General features: G+C 41.8%; 1 long non-coding RNA gene across 1 annotated transcript; it reads right to left on the reverse strand.

The window, feature by feature from the left end:
* Positions 1-1,255: 1,255 nt before the first annotated feature.
* Positions 1,256-7,342, reverse strand: LOC130835993 (uncharacterized). The gene is made up of 3 exons (XR_009049087.1): positions 7,236-7,342; positions 2,093-2,250; positions 1,256-1,313 (listed from the first exon to the last, which is right to left on the reverse strand). It is a non-coding gene; the product is annotated as an uncharacterized LOC130835993 (long non-coding RNA).
* Positions 7,343-14,274: the final 6,932 nt, after the last annotated feature.

Below are 14,274 nucleotides of genomic sequence, written 5' to 3' on the forward strand. Positions count from 1 at the left end.
ATTGGACTTTATCAAAAAATCATTTGTGCTTCAGACAACACCATTAAGAAAATGAAATGACAAGCCACAGACTAAGGAAAAATACCTGCATCTCATATCCAAGACAAAGGACTCATATTCAAAATATATAAAGGACTCATACCACTAAAAAATAAAAAGACAGATATATATAGTCAAATAAGGAATGCTGAAATGAATTTACAAATTGTGCTAAGCTGGAAATATCTGCAGGGATGACAATCAATTGCATTACACCAAACAATTTGCATTTCTCTGCAAAGGAATTTTTATCTGCAATATCCATTTTCTAAAAGTTAACTTTCAGCTCCACGGGGTTGGAAAGAATCTTAGTCAAAGGCAGATACAGGCAGAGATAACTCAGATGAATGATCAGATCAAGACACCCACTGCATCTCAAAGACTTTCACAATTTTTTATTACACAATCACATGAGACTTTTCATGATACAAAATGGTATTGAAATACTATGTTAAAATTTACTGGCTGTTGAACATTTTCCCAAAGTTTTCCCAATATTATATATACCCTTCCAATCTCTGAAAGTTGATTTGTTTCCATCAACTTTGTGAACATGGTCTCCTCAAATACACTTCTAAGTGTTGTGACTTTTGACACCAGAAATTTAAGGAAGGGCTTTTGTGTATCTAGGGAAGCTGCCCAAAGATCCAATCAACATCACACTGAATCATCACCCACCAGGCCTAAAATCCCTGACCTTCCCTTGCCCAAAATTTGCCCCTCAATTAAAGGTGAACTTCCACACTGGAAAATAAGAGGCTGTTTCTTCTCAAAGTAAGTAAGCCTTAATCTCCAGTTCCTATACTTCCTAAATCCCCAAACTGCTCTTTGAGCTATCATCAGCTCAGGAACCCAGTTCGGCCTGAGCCTGGCCCTTAAAGACTTGAAGCAATAGAATAAATACACAAATCCAGGCCTTGCCAACTCCTCCATCATTTCTGGAAGACAACGAAACACTCTGGATGTTGCAATTATCATTTAGTATCAGATATATGTTGTTTCACTAACAAATAAAAACTTGTCGATTGGCATCATTTAACAAGAATAGATGTTTGAGTGGAGAGATCTCCTTGTCCTCACTACTGTCACTCCATCCACATTAAATGAGACCACTTTGGTGGAAGCACCACTGATCACATAGCCATGTCATATAGTGCTGCTATTTACGCTTACCTGATAGACCAATCCCAGTACGACACAGGAGGACAAGCTAGTTTGCTGCTGATAGGGTGTGTCTCTTTCCTCATGTAGCTGAGTCATCAGTTCAAAACCTTCTGTGATAGAAAAAGTGAGGTTGAGAGAGTATTCTAGACTGCATACCAGGGGAACCAACCCAGCTCAGGACTGCATAACTAAGTGACATGGGACATCCCGGTAATTAAGTCAGCTCTAGCAAGAATAGGACTTCTGGATCGAAATAATCTACAGAGTTTCTATAAAATACAGCAAAAATAGGGACTGGTCCTAGAAACTTTCATGTCCTAAAGAAGGTAAGAGGCTCTTTTTTAATGTCTCTCTTTTAATCTGGAGACAAGACAGAACACTCTGATATGGACAATTTGACACAAGCGTTTCAATGTTTCTGTATTTATGCAGTTGCATAAAAATGGACATGACGCAATGTTAAAAGCACCATTTTTTAAAGCCTTTATTGGAATATAATTGCTTTACACTGTTGTGCCAGTTTTTGCTGTACAACAAAGTGAATCAGCTGTATTAATACATACATCCCCATGTCCCCTCCCTCTTGGGACTCCTTCCCACCTTTCCTATCCCAGCCCTCTAAGTCATCACCCATCATCGAGTTGATCTCCCTGTGTTATGCAGCAGCTTCCCATTAGCTATTTTACATTTGGTAGTGTATATGTCAATGCCACTCTCTCACTTCGTCCCAGCTTCCCCTTTGCCCCACCCCCCACCCCATGTCCTCAAGTCCGTTCTCTACAACTGCATCTTTATTCTTGCCCTGTCACGGGGTTCATCAGTACCATTTTTTGAGATTCCATATATATGAGTCAGCATACGGTATTTTTTTTTTCTCTTTCTGGCTTACTTCACTCTGTGTGACAGTCTCTAGGTCCATCCACCTCACTATAGATAACTCAGTTTCATTCCTTTTTCTGGCTGAGTGATATTCCATTGTATACATGTGCCACATCTTCTTTATCCATTCATCTGTTGATGGGCATTTAGGTTGCTTCCATGACCTGGCTGTTGTAAATAGAAAAGCACCATTTTTTAATCAAGTCTGTGAATAACAGAAATCAAACTCCACTGTATCCCTGAGCCTGTCCCCCATCCCCACCCCAAGGGACAGACTCAGTAATACGATAAGTCTCAGGGATACAGCAGTGATGTCTGCTTTGCACATTACACGGAATAATTTTTTTAAGTGTTTCTTGAGCTTTTTTTAAGGAGGCAGAAAATATCTGCAAAGGGCCACACCACAGTGCTACATAACCCACCATAGCTCACAACCCACAGCCTTTCTATCAGAGACCGAATCTCAGAACTTCAGGGTGAGCCAGCACATCAATATTCACCTTGTCACCTTCTTCCAACTTCCTTCCTGGGCAACGGACGGGACATTTGAATTTGGTGAAAGATCCTGAGTCAGCACTAAGGACAACATCACCAGAGATGGGTGCTTTGTGATTGGATCAAACAGTATCACCTGTCATACGCTAAAAAGGTTTATCTGATAAAGCACAGGAGGCCGATATTGAAAGACGATTGAGGAAATCAGCAGCGCGTTAAATATTAAGCACTTCTTGGAACGTGATCACTGTGCTAGAGGTTACCTCATCACAGGAGATGAACCTTCAGAGGACCTCAAGGTCTTTGGCTCTGAGGCTCTGCTGAAGCATAAGAATGTCAAAGTACCTAAATGAGTTCCGGAACTGAGGCGAGAAGGAAGCAGGACTGCTTGAGGGTGCTTCCCTTCTCAGAGCCCGAGATATTTCCTATTCTCTCTCTGGGGCCATTGCCCTCAAACCCCTACAGCTCTTGGGAAATGCGGTTAAATCCACCATCTTGGCAACCTTCCAATGAAGACACTCTTGACTTTGGATTGTGTTCTCATTTGAACAACTGTACATTGTTCTTACTTGAAAATTTTGCTCTCCTTCCTCCAAAATATTACCAGATCTCTCTGGTTCTTCATGATGCTACAACAGATGCTGAGTCTATTTATTCTGTAAATATTGACAGAGTACCTACTGTGTGCCAGGTACTGTTTTAGATATGAGAGAGGTGAATTAGTGACTAGTTGGCCTTGTCATCTCTTATCAAACCATAGGAAGTATGACTTGATTCATATTCTATTTTTCACACCCATGTTGTATCCCCTCCATAATACTGGGGACCCGTCTTTTGTCTGCCGCTGACAGTCTGTACCTTGTATCCCTCTAGCCTGCAAGGATTTCCGCACCTGCAGCACCAGATTGCCTCTCCTCAAACAATAATTGTCAAACTTATTACCTTCCATTTTGGGAATTTCCATTCTCAACCACCAATCAGTACAGCCATCCCCAATCCTCTCTGTGCTACATCCAACTTTCCACCCACCTTCACAAATGTGTTGACTCCAACTTTCCACCACTGTGATCTCCACATCATCCATGACGGAATAATATGTCTTAGTTCAAGACACAGTTGGAGGCCATAATTATGTTATTTATAATCGACCCTAAAAACACTAATGATATGCTCATCCTCTTATGGCTGCATGTATAGAAAAATGCTTGCCTGTCCCCTCTGTGTCACTCAAGCACACTCTTCTCCCCGCTCTGCCTCCTTCTCCCCCTCCCCCTCCCCCTCCTTCTCCTCCTCCTCCTCCTTCTCCTTCTTCTTCCTTCTTCCTTTTCCTTCTCCTCCTTCTTTTCCTCTTCTCCTCCTCCTCCTTTTCCTCTTCTTCTTCCTGCTTCTCCTCCTACTGTCCCTCTTCCTCCTCTTCATTCTCCTCCTTCTTCTTAAAGAACATCCTGAAAGTCCAAATTATCCATAAAAGTTTTTGTACTATCTCTAGAATTCAATATTTTAAAGGGCTTTGTTATGCCATCAGCACACACCAAAATACATTTTGAAAATATAGTTTATGTGTTTCTACCTGAAAGAAATTCCCATGTTTCTGACACTATGTTCTTATGTTCATTACTCCACTCTGTATTTGAGTAGACAATTTCTTATAAGTAGGGTTACTTAGTAAATGGTAATTGATATTCACTACTTGAAGTGTGGAAAATAAGAAACAGGACATGAAGGTGGAAGAGGATACCTATCACCTATTTTACCACTTCAATGGAAGCTGATGACTTGGAAGATAAAAGAAACACTCCAAAAGAAAAACAAACTAGCAAGTGAAGGTTTCTCACCTTGGTTTCAGTTGGTGTTGGATTCAGAGAAAAGGGGGTTGGAGGGATTTTTTGAGAGGTGAGGGATTCTTTTATTTGTTTGTTCTTATTGGACAGAACACAGGGCCCAGAAAACTGCATTTAAGTCATGGGTGATCTGCTAAGACTTGGCACCCTTGAGAAACCACATCTCTGCAATTCAGCTCTTTCACAAATGAAAGGGTTGTGTTAGGAGGCTCTCTGATTTCCTCAGAATATAACTGTTACTCACGGTTTCCTACAAACTGTACAACCTACCTATACAATGACCTAGGGAGAAAGGTGTGCCTAGGTCATAACCTCCTCACCTCCTGTTAGTATTTACTGATATTCCAGGAGCTGGAAGATACCTTGAGGGCTTGAGAATACTCCACCATGATAAGCAGTAACGAAAAAGCAGTATGAAACAGGGGTTTTGTTCCATTACACACCCTAAGAGCCACCTAAGACATTATTGAAAGCTGTACTTAATGGGCAAAGAATTACACTGCATTACCTCCTGGGTAATACTAACAACTAACAATGCAGATGAACAACCAAATATTCAGAATCATAGATATTTGCAAAAGAGCACATTATCACCATTTAGATTAATCCACATGTAAATGGACACTAGGGAAATTAGAGGTCACTTCAAGTTTTCATCTAGTTATTACACAGGGTCAAAAAGGCAGCAAAGATAAAGGAGGGGGTGGGCAGATGCTATAAATCACAAGTCTTGCTTTAAACTGCAATTGGGATTTAGAGGTACCAAGGGAGAGAATAAAGTACTTGTGTGGAGGACGTACATGTTGAGAAGATAAAGTAAATGAGACCAGTTTCATCTAAGTGGTATTTTTCAAGTCAGAGTTTAGCAAACACCCACAACGTATTAGGCTCAAACCCCCTACTCCCAGTTTACAAATGCACAAAATACTGGTGCATACGTTCTGTGAGCTGGCAGTCAAATTGGTGAGAAAATGAACCAATGCTCACTTAGGAATTCAGAAAATGATTAAATGCTAAACTCTTGGAGACTCATAAATTCAGATAAATCCGGAGACAGAGAAAATAAAAGATTCTTGTTAATCTGGAACTATCAGATTTCCTAAAGAACAACGAGGTAAGTCAAGGCATCAGGATAGGAATTCGGACTCTGGCCGTGTGCCTGCTTTTTGACTGCCTGGGGTTGCCTGTGTGATGGGCATGGACGTGGTCAAGAAACCCCGGCACTTTCTATATCGCAAATGAAGTACATGCATATACGAGTTGAGTAAATGAACACTTTAGGCACTTATGAAAGAATAATAGAATTCTTGATAATGGAGATATTGGCAACTAAGGGAGAAAAGGGTAGCAATTTTGCCGTGAAGAATTCCAGTTTAGGACGGCTTTAGTCTAGCAATAACATCAGGCTCTTCCCACAGTTAAGAGACAGGCTCAATTAGGAATGTGCCCTGTGGGCATTAGGTGCAATTGCCATCCTAGGGACAAACTGCTCTCAATCAGCCCAGAAAGACTCACTGCCGTGCATCAAGATTACACTTCAACTCACTAACCCACTAAAAGCTCCATAAGGAGCAGCATAGAAAACACAGGCAGATGCCATTAACAGTTGGATCAGACACATACAAATGTGTTCATCTTCATAGTTATTTGTACTTTGTAGAGTCTAAAAGAAGGGGACTCTCTTTTTGGAACCATCCTCCAACCATCCCCTTGCAGTCCCCACCCCGTGCAAGACCAGCATGCCCTCCTAACCGGTCCCCTCTTTCCCCCTCTCCACACTCCCAGCCTTCGTTCTCACTGCTGCTAGACTAATCCCCCCTAAAATGCAGCTGTGATTCCACCTCTGTCCTGCTCAAAAGCCTTCCACGATTCCCAGCCCTGCCCAATAGGATCTAAATTCCTTTCCTCGATATCTCCTGCCTTGTTTCACCCTGTCATCTAAGTTTCAAGCCCTCCAAAATGGGTTATCCCAAGTTCCCTGCCTGTAGCTCCAAGTATTGCTCTTTGCCAGGACCTGCCCCTCCTCCACGTTGGATGTTCTCCTGTCATCTTGCCCAACTCCGCCATAAAGGTTTTAGACATGCCCACAAGCTCTTTGTGTTTCTCCCTTAGTGAGGTAGAACCTCACTTTCCTCCCTTTGAATGCGGGATGGACTTTGTGGCTCACTTCTAACAAATAGAATGAGACAGACGTGATGACAAGGACCCAAACGTAGGTCATAAAAAAGGAGCTGGTCCTTCCGTATTATTCTCGTTCCCTCTCTCTCTCCCTTTCCCTCCTCTCTCTCTCTCTCTCTCCCTCCTCTCTCTCTGTCTCCTTCTTGGGTTGCTGGCTCTGGGGAAGCCAGGTGCCATGTTATGGGGACCCTCAGCTGTCCTATCGGACAGGCCCACACAAGAGGAACTGAGGCCTCCTGTCAGCAGCCATGAGAACCAGCCATCGAGGCAGCAGACGCTCCTGCCTCCGTCGGGCCTTCAGATTGGCTGCAACCCTGGCCCAGAGTGTGACTGCAGCCTCAGGAAGACACTGAGCAGAACCCCCGGCTAAGTGGCTCCCGATTCCTGACCCACAGAAGCTGTGGGAAATAAACAATGTTTGTTGCTTTAAGCCACTTTATTTTTAGAGTAATTTGTTATACAGATACTAGATAACTAATAACAAAAGAGTAACAGCAAATAATAATAGATAACCATTAGATAACTGACCCATTTCCAAAAGTCTAAATTCTAAACACATTTCAAGATCCAGATTAAATTCTTCCCACATAAATCTCTCCTGGCCCACCTGGATAGAAATCACATCAGGTTGGCTCTTACCTCTCCTGTGGAATTCCATGTCTCTATTATAGTGACATGTATGATTTGCACAATGTTCTCCTTTATTAGAGGTTAAGCTCCTTGAGAGGTATGTTCCAAACATCTCTTCTTATCTCATCACAGGAGTCAGGTACATTAAAAAAAAAGAAAAAAGAAAAAGTGGTAAATAGTTGTTGAGAGAATAGTAGCCAGATTCTAAAGTGTTTTTCTTTGCTTGAAATCTATTTGTGTTTATTGTGATTTGGGTAAGGAGTTACGTACAACTGAAAAAACAAAACACAATATAAGAAGCATTTAATTCCTTCATAACTCATAGAAGGAAAAACCTGCTCAGAGAAATAATTAGCATAATCGAGTTTACCAAGAAGACCAGGGAAGTGGGATTAAAACTGCCGTTTTGATGTTAGTCCTTGTCCGCAATTAGTACAGGATGAAATTAGAGACATGGAAATCAACTGAGATGACCATGGTCCTAACCAAATAGCACAGTCCCAGCCAATTTTTCTCCCAATCGAAGACAGAAGCTTTTCTTTCACATTGTTTGCTGGCTGACATCACCCCCTAGGCCACTTCCACCCTCCTCCCTGTGGCCTTCCATCGGCTTCACACAAGATTAACTAAGAATCAACAGCAACATATGAAAAGCGAATAACCACTTCTAATTGTTTGTATCTAAGATCTAGGCCTCCCATTTCCTCTGAGTAATGGAAAATGTGAAAACTGATTATGAACCAAGCATGAAACGTTCAGAGCATTTGGCTTTTAAAAATGAAAGCACGAAAATCATTAAGCTGGAGTTCCGTAGACATAATGACATAAAGGGAAGGAGTCTTCCGGGCCAGCCCTCGTCTTTGCCACTGGTAAGAGGGCGTGCTGTCAGAGCCCATCTCTATGCTTCCTTTGACGTATTTCTAAAGTGTCTATTATCAACCAACGTCCAGCAGTCAGGGAAGCTCAGATTCAGGCAGTAATAGCCTAAGTAGGCAAACCATACCTACCTCTTATGCAACCAGATATGATCCTTGATCTGAAGCAGCCACAATAAACCCATTGAGACATTTTGTACAGGGATAATTGTTTTTATAGTAAATCAGTATCCATTTACAGATCATTATATCCTGTACAACAACCGATACACTATTTATGTGTGGACTATTCTGCATTCTTGACGTGTAAGACACCAGTTCAGAGGCTCCCCTTCCTAAGCAACGGTGACAACAAAAAAACAGGGAGTTCCTGCGTTTCAGTTGTCCTCAGCTTGCTCTCCAATACTAAGATAACATTTTTTCAGTCCAAAATTCACATAAGGTTTTAAAAAGGAGTCATATTCTTAGTTTCGAAAACCCATCCTTAGATTTTTGACTTCTACCATTCCCACTCTCTGCTTCCAAAACGGGGGTAAAATTTTAAGAGACTGGAAACCCTTTGAGTAGCATTATTCACACTGCCAGGTGTTAGATTATAGAGCACTGCTGCATTATTTTCTGCACGTGATAAATGAAATAAAGATTTAGGCAATAATTCAGGGAATTTAATCAATGCTAGTCATCAATATGGGGGATTCAAGACAGTATGAGTCTGGTCCTCGGTAGTAAAAGTTTTCAGCCTGGATTTTCCGGATAAATAACTCCGTATTTCTCCTTCTCACTGTGAACACAGCTTTAGGAGAAATTTTTTCTTCTTTTTCATTAGACATACCTGTCATTCAAGTTGTTATTCCTACAGAAACATATTCTAAGCAAACCAAACTAATGGACTCTCTTGCACTACTGTTATTAATTTTCCTTACAGGTAGTAAAAATAGACTCTTCCCACATCTGGCCTCTTAGTTGGTTTAACCAACTTCACCTCAAGCCCTACTGGATTGTAACTGGCCGAAGCAAGTCATCTATGGCACAGCCATAGAGTAAAGCAATGCTCATCACATTACAACTTCCCTGAAATGGAAATGTGAAGAATTAGGACAACAGGAAAACAATCACATGACTATTACTTAAAGGGGAGTCGACACGGAGAAAAAAGTCGCAGAAGAAATGCTTAAGAACTCAGTGAGGTAATTCAACACGTCTGTGGGTGTCTGGAAGACACTATAGAAAAGCAACTGTGTGTCCCTGATGTATGGAATAAGAGAAATCGGCCAGATGTGGTTGTGAGAGGCTATGTTTTGTTTTCTTTTGTTTTTAGATCAGAATTTTCTGAAAAAGATAAACAGATCAGTCACTCTCAGAAGGTCACTGAATATCCTGGTTGCTGGCCTGGATATTAACGGTGTCACCTTTTACTCTCAAAAATGTACCAGTTTAGAAAACAAATTATTCAGTGACCCTAATTTTGAGTGGATTGGTATTTAAAGGGAAAGAATAATGACATAATAAATGCATGTGTAATCTTCAAACCATCTCATCTTCTTCCTTCATTCTGATATTCCTCAGTCTTGCTGAGAGTAACCAGTAAGAAACCAGCCTTCGACTTGACCTTTCTAATCCAGCTCACACACACACACACACACACACACACACACACACACACACACACACACACACACTGCCTTTACATACTTGCCCAGACCTTCCCTAAACAAGAATTGGTCTTGTTTGCCAATCAGTGTGTCACTTTATCCAATACCAAGGTCAAGACTCACTTGCTTACTTGGTCTTACTGATCCCCTCTTCACTCGACCTCACAGGAGACAGATCCTAGAGGCAAAAGTACATTATTTAATACTTTTTACATTGATTTGCTCAGAAATAGCTATGCCTTGGATTGAATACAGAGAAACAGTGGCAAAATACATCACCCAAACCTTGGTGTGCTTGAGAAAATTCTGGCTGCCAGCCAGTAGCTGCATTGCACTTTGGCTACAGAAGCTTGGAGAATACCTACATCTGGGAAATTCAAAACATCCTACCCCTCTGCTTGAAGGGCACTCACTGTGCTAGATACTGTCAAGTTCCAAAGAAAATTCCCTGGCCTCATTTTTCCCATCCATGTTTAATGTCTTTTCCTTCACTGTAAACTCCTATAAGCCTTCTTAAATCCTCTTCCACCACATGGGAAACACACGAATAATCAAAGATGGTTCTTGCCTATACATAGAAGAATAAGGAAAACAGAAACCATAGAGTTGTAGCATAGAATGTGATATAGTACGTGCTGTGAAATAGAGACAAAGTGCTATTAAGGTTCCAAAGCAGGAGGAAATCACTTCCATGGGGAGGGGGAGGATGGATAATAGGACAAAAGAATTGGCATTGGAGAGTGGATACGGTTGAGACTGGTTATATAATGAGGTTACATAACAGCAGAGATACCCTGGTGGAGGCATGGGCCATCCCGGTGGGAACAGCACAAATGAAGGAATAGGGGCTGCAAGTGGAGGGTATGACTGGGAAACCAGCAGGACAACTATTTCAGGGTAAGACTTGTCCTGTCTAAAAAGGGTAGATCTTTGATATGCCTGTTATTTCTGGGGAGCTCAGATTGAGAAAGGAAAATATACGTGTCCATAGTATTTGTGTGCGTGAGTGTAAGTTACGATGTTATTGAAAATGTACCCAATTACTAGATGCTCATTTATAGAAGGCAGGGACTGAACCGTCTACTCCTGCATGCATTCACACAATGGCTGCTTTCTGCTCAGCTAGAGAGAAAATCAGGCAGGAGCTCCACAGAGATCTACTCTCCATCAGAGATTCAAAGTCTGTGTGAGACGGACTTCCCTGGTGGCGCAGTGGTTAAGAATCCGCCTGCCAATGCAGGGGACACAGGTTCGAGCTGTGGTCCGGGAAGATCCCACATACCGCTGAGCAACAAAGCCCGTGCACCACAACTACTGAAGCCCCCGAGCCTAGACCGCAGTAAGAGAAGCCTACAGCCTAGAGCCTGCGGTCCATGGTAAGAGAAGCCACCACAATGAGAAGCCTGCGCACCTCGACGAAGAGTAGCCCCTGCTCGCCACAACTAAAGATGAAGAAAGACCCAACACAGCCCATAAATTAATTAATTACTTAATTAACTAGTTTTAAAAAAAGCAAGAAACAAATTCTGTGTGAGAGTCAGGAGACACAAGAGCCCCAGATCCACGCTCCTGTAGAATTCCATGTTCGAGTTTGGCAGCTCTGACCTGGAATCACACCTTCTCGCTCAGATCGGGCTACATTTGGAGATCGGATGCTGGCTGGAAGGGAAGAACCGGAGAAGCAATTACTACTGCGGAGTCAGTGACATCAACAGACCACCATGTCTTCTGGACTTGGTGACAGGGTCTTGGTGACAGGTTCCCCCACTAGAAGTCTCCATCAGTTTGACTGATACACAGAAGTGTTCATCTCGCTCCTCCCTGGGGGGGAGAGATGAGGATCCAGTGCAATGTAGTAGAGCAAAAAGTGGTTTTATATGTGTTATCTTAATTTTCAGTGATGGAGAAAGAAGAAAAAGAGCAAGAATTTTAAGTAGCAGAGAAAGGTTCAAGGTTAATTTGATCGGCAATGTATGAAATACCACTTACCTCAGGCTATTTCAAATTGCCCCTCATCCTCTCCACAGTAAATGAAAAGATTCTTTCCAAAGACAGGACATCAACTGATAATGGCTGCTATTACATATTCACACACCACTTGACATTCCATAGCTTACTTGGCAAGGAATTCTTACAAGGCTCTCTTCACAGACGCAGGTATTGGAAAGGTGAGGTGGGGATTAAGCGAGCTCTCATAGGCACTTTTTAGTGGACAGAGGAACACAGATGGGACCGTACGTGGGGAAAGGGACCACACCTGTGCTGGGCAGGTGACCCATGCCTGCACTGCCTGCCCCTTCAGTACATGCTGGGAGATGCACTTTCCAAAGGCCGTACTTTAAATGTTATCTAAGGACCATTTGCATAATCCACAGTTTTAACAACCAGGAGCACTTCTCAATGCTGGGAGGAAGGTGAAAAAAAATCATTTGTGTCTTAAAAAATAACATGAGACAATTCTCTTTCTACATGAGGATGGTTTCCTCATCCTAGAGACACTGAGAAAGAAAATTTGTTTTAAGGATTGGAAAAAAAAAAAAGGAAAGTATTAAGTTTTAACATGCAGTTGAGTTCCTGAGAGGTGATGAAACTGAAACCATTTTTCTGGAGCACAGTCTCAAAGACATGAGCGTTAGACCAATCCAACACTCATTTGCTGTCTAGTGTGCTTCAGGCACAAGGCTGGCAAAGTTTCACCCCTGTTGAAGCCGGTTTACTCCACATAACAAAGATATGGGCAGGGACAGAGTTCCTAGATGCAGCCCAAGGAACACTGAAAAGAAAATATAGATGGCTGGGTGCACGCCATCCTGCCTTAGAAAGAAATGTAGAGCACAGAGATGACTTATGCAAGATGGTTAACTTCACATTTTTAAAGCACGATATGCTCTCTCGCGCGCTCTCTCTCTCTTCCTCTCCTCAGTTATTTAGTGACATGGCCAATTGCTGAATTGCTTTTCATGATTAACTCTCTTCTTTCAAGGTCAATGATTGCCCTTAGCTTGATGACAGTACTCAAGGTAATGCACAATTCAGATGAACCTTGAAATGTTGACCTATCCTAAGTTCAGTGTAATTAAAAGGTGTGCCTATACCTGAGCCAGCTGTTGGAAACACATTTGCTAGAAAGCTAATGTCTCTGAACTTACCCCAAACATCTGTTCGTGAATTTCCTTCGCAGGACCGTAGTTCAGGGAAATTTTCATAAAGCTCCAAAAATCTGCATAAATTAATGACAGCAAATAAGCCTGAGCTGATTTTTTAAAATTAACTCTAAATAACAATTTCTGATTTAAAATTAGGAGGAAAACGACTCTCTGTTTATATCCTGCTGGGAGGTGTAAAGTGGATTCAAATACTTTAAGAGTAAACTACTGCCCCGTTGGCAGAGTCTGTGTTTTGACGGGCAGTGGCATTTCTTGAAGAATTGTTCCTGAGAGTTATTCTGACCACAACTGTTTTCAGGGCGATTGATTTTTTTTAATTACTAATGGGATTGGTGCTCCCAAAGAAATAACATAGAGACAGAGAAAATAAGAGAGAGAGAAAGCGACATTCCCACTGAAACTATTCTAGAATTATCTTGCCTCCCCACCTCTAAACATCATTCCAGGATGCCAGGATGCATTCTGGCTGGAAGGGCATTCAAGGGCATTGCTTAAGGAAGAAGGGGCAAAATCCTTACTCCATGAGAACAGTTGATTCATCCAAGTTCAACAGTAAATCAGTTTGAAGTGGTTAAACTTGAACAAGGAAACATGCTAAGAAACACAAGTGTATCTGAGTAAACTAAATTCATTTCACAAAAAAAAAAACTAACTAGGGGTTTGTGATTTAAAGTATAGAAATGTCTAAAATAAGCAGGTCACCCAGAATAGGAAGACCAAATATCTGTGGACAAATGTTCTGAGATAAAAACTTGCCCAGGTAGGGACCATGGTGGTCTGTTCTACATCCATTTGACCCCAGGGCAAGGGAGGAAGCTGAATTAGTCACCAAGTCACTCTGTAATCCCCAGTGCTCGGGCTCAGCTGCAGCAATAATGTTATCTTTCTGGCTATTCTCCAAACTTTAAAATACTATTATCCATCCGTAAAATGAAGACCAGAACACCTACCTGCTAGGGCTGTGGGGATTACTTGAATAAAAAGCTAAGCACCAGCCCTGCCATGCAGTAAACTCTCTACAAATTAATGCTGTTATAATTACTATCACGTGAATCATCTTCACTCTTTAATATTTAGCTGTAAATTGATTTTATTGGAAAAGATGTATATTTGACATTTATCTTTGTTTTTCCAGTCATTCAAAGAGTATGTGCTAAGTTCCTTCTAGAATGCTCTAGGCAGAGGGCAAGGCAGAGGGACTGAAATCCCAGGTGATCAGAGTCAGGCAGGTGTAAGACTAACTGTGGCTGATGGGATTCTGAGGCTGCAGACTGGCCTAGGCAGTGCCAATTCACAATTTCTGAGACCTTGATCACCCTACTTCTAGACAAGAATGGGTTATTTCGGCTAAAAG

This window comes from Hippopotamus amphibius, chromosome 14, assembly GCF_030028045.1.
Source record: "Hippopotamus amphibius kiboko isolate mHipAmp2 chromosome 14, mHipAmp2.hap2, whole genome shotgun sequence".
Taxonomy (NCBI): domain Eukaryota; kingdom Metazoa; phylum Chordata; class Mammalia; order Artiodactyla; family Hippopotamidae; genus Hippopotamus; species Hippopotamus amphibius.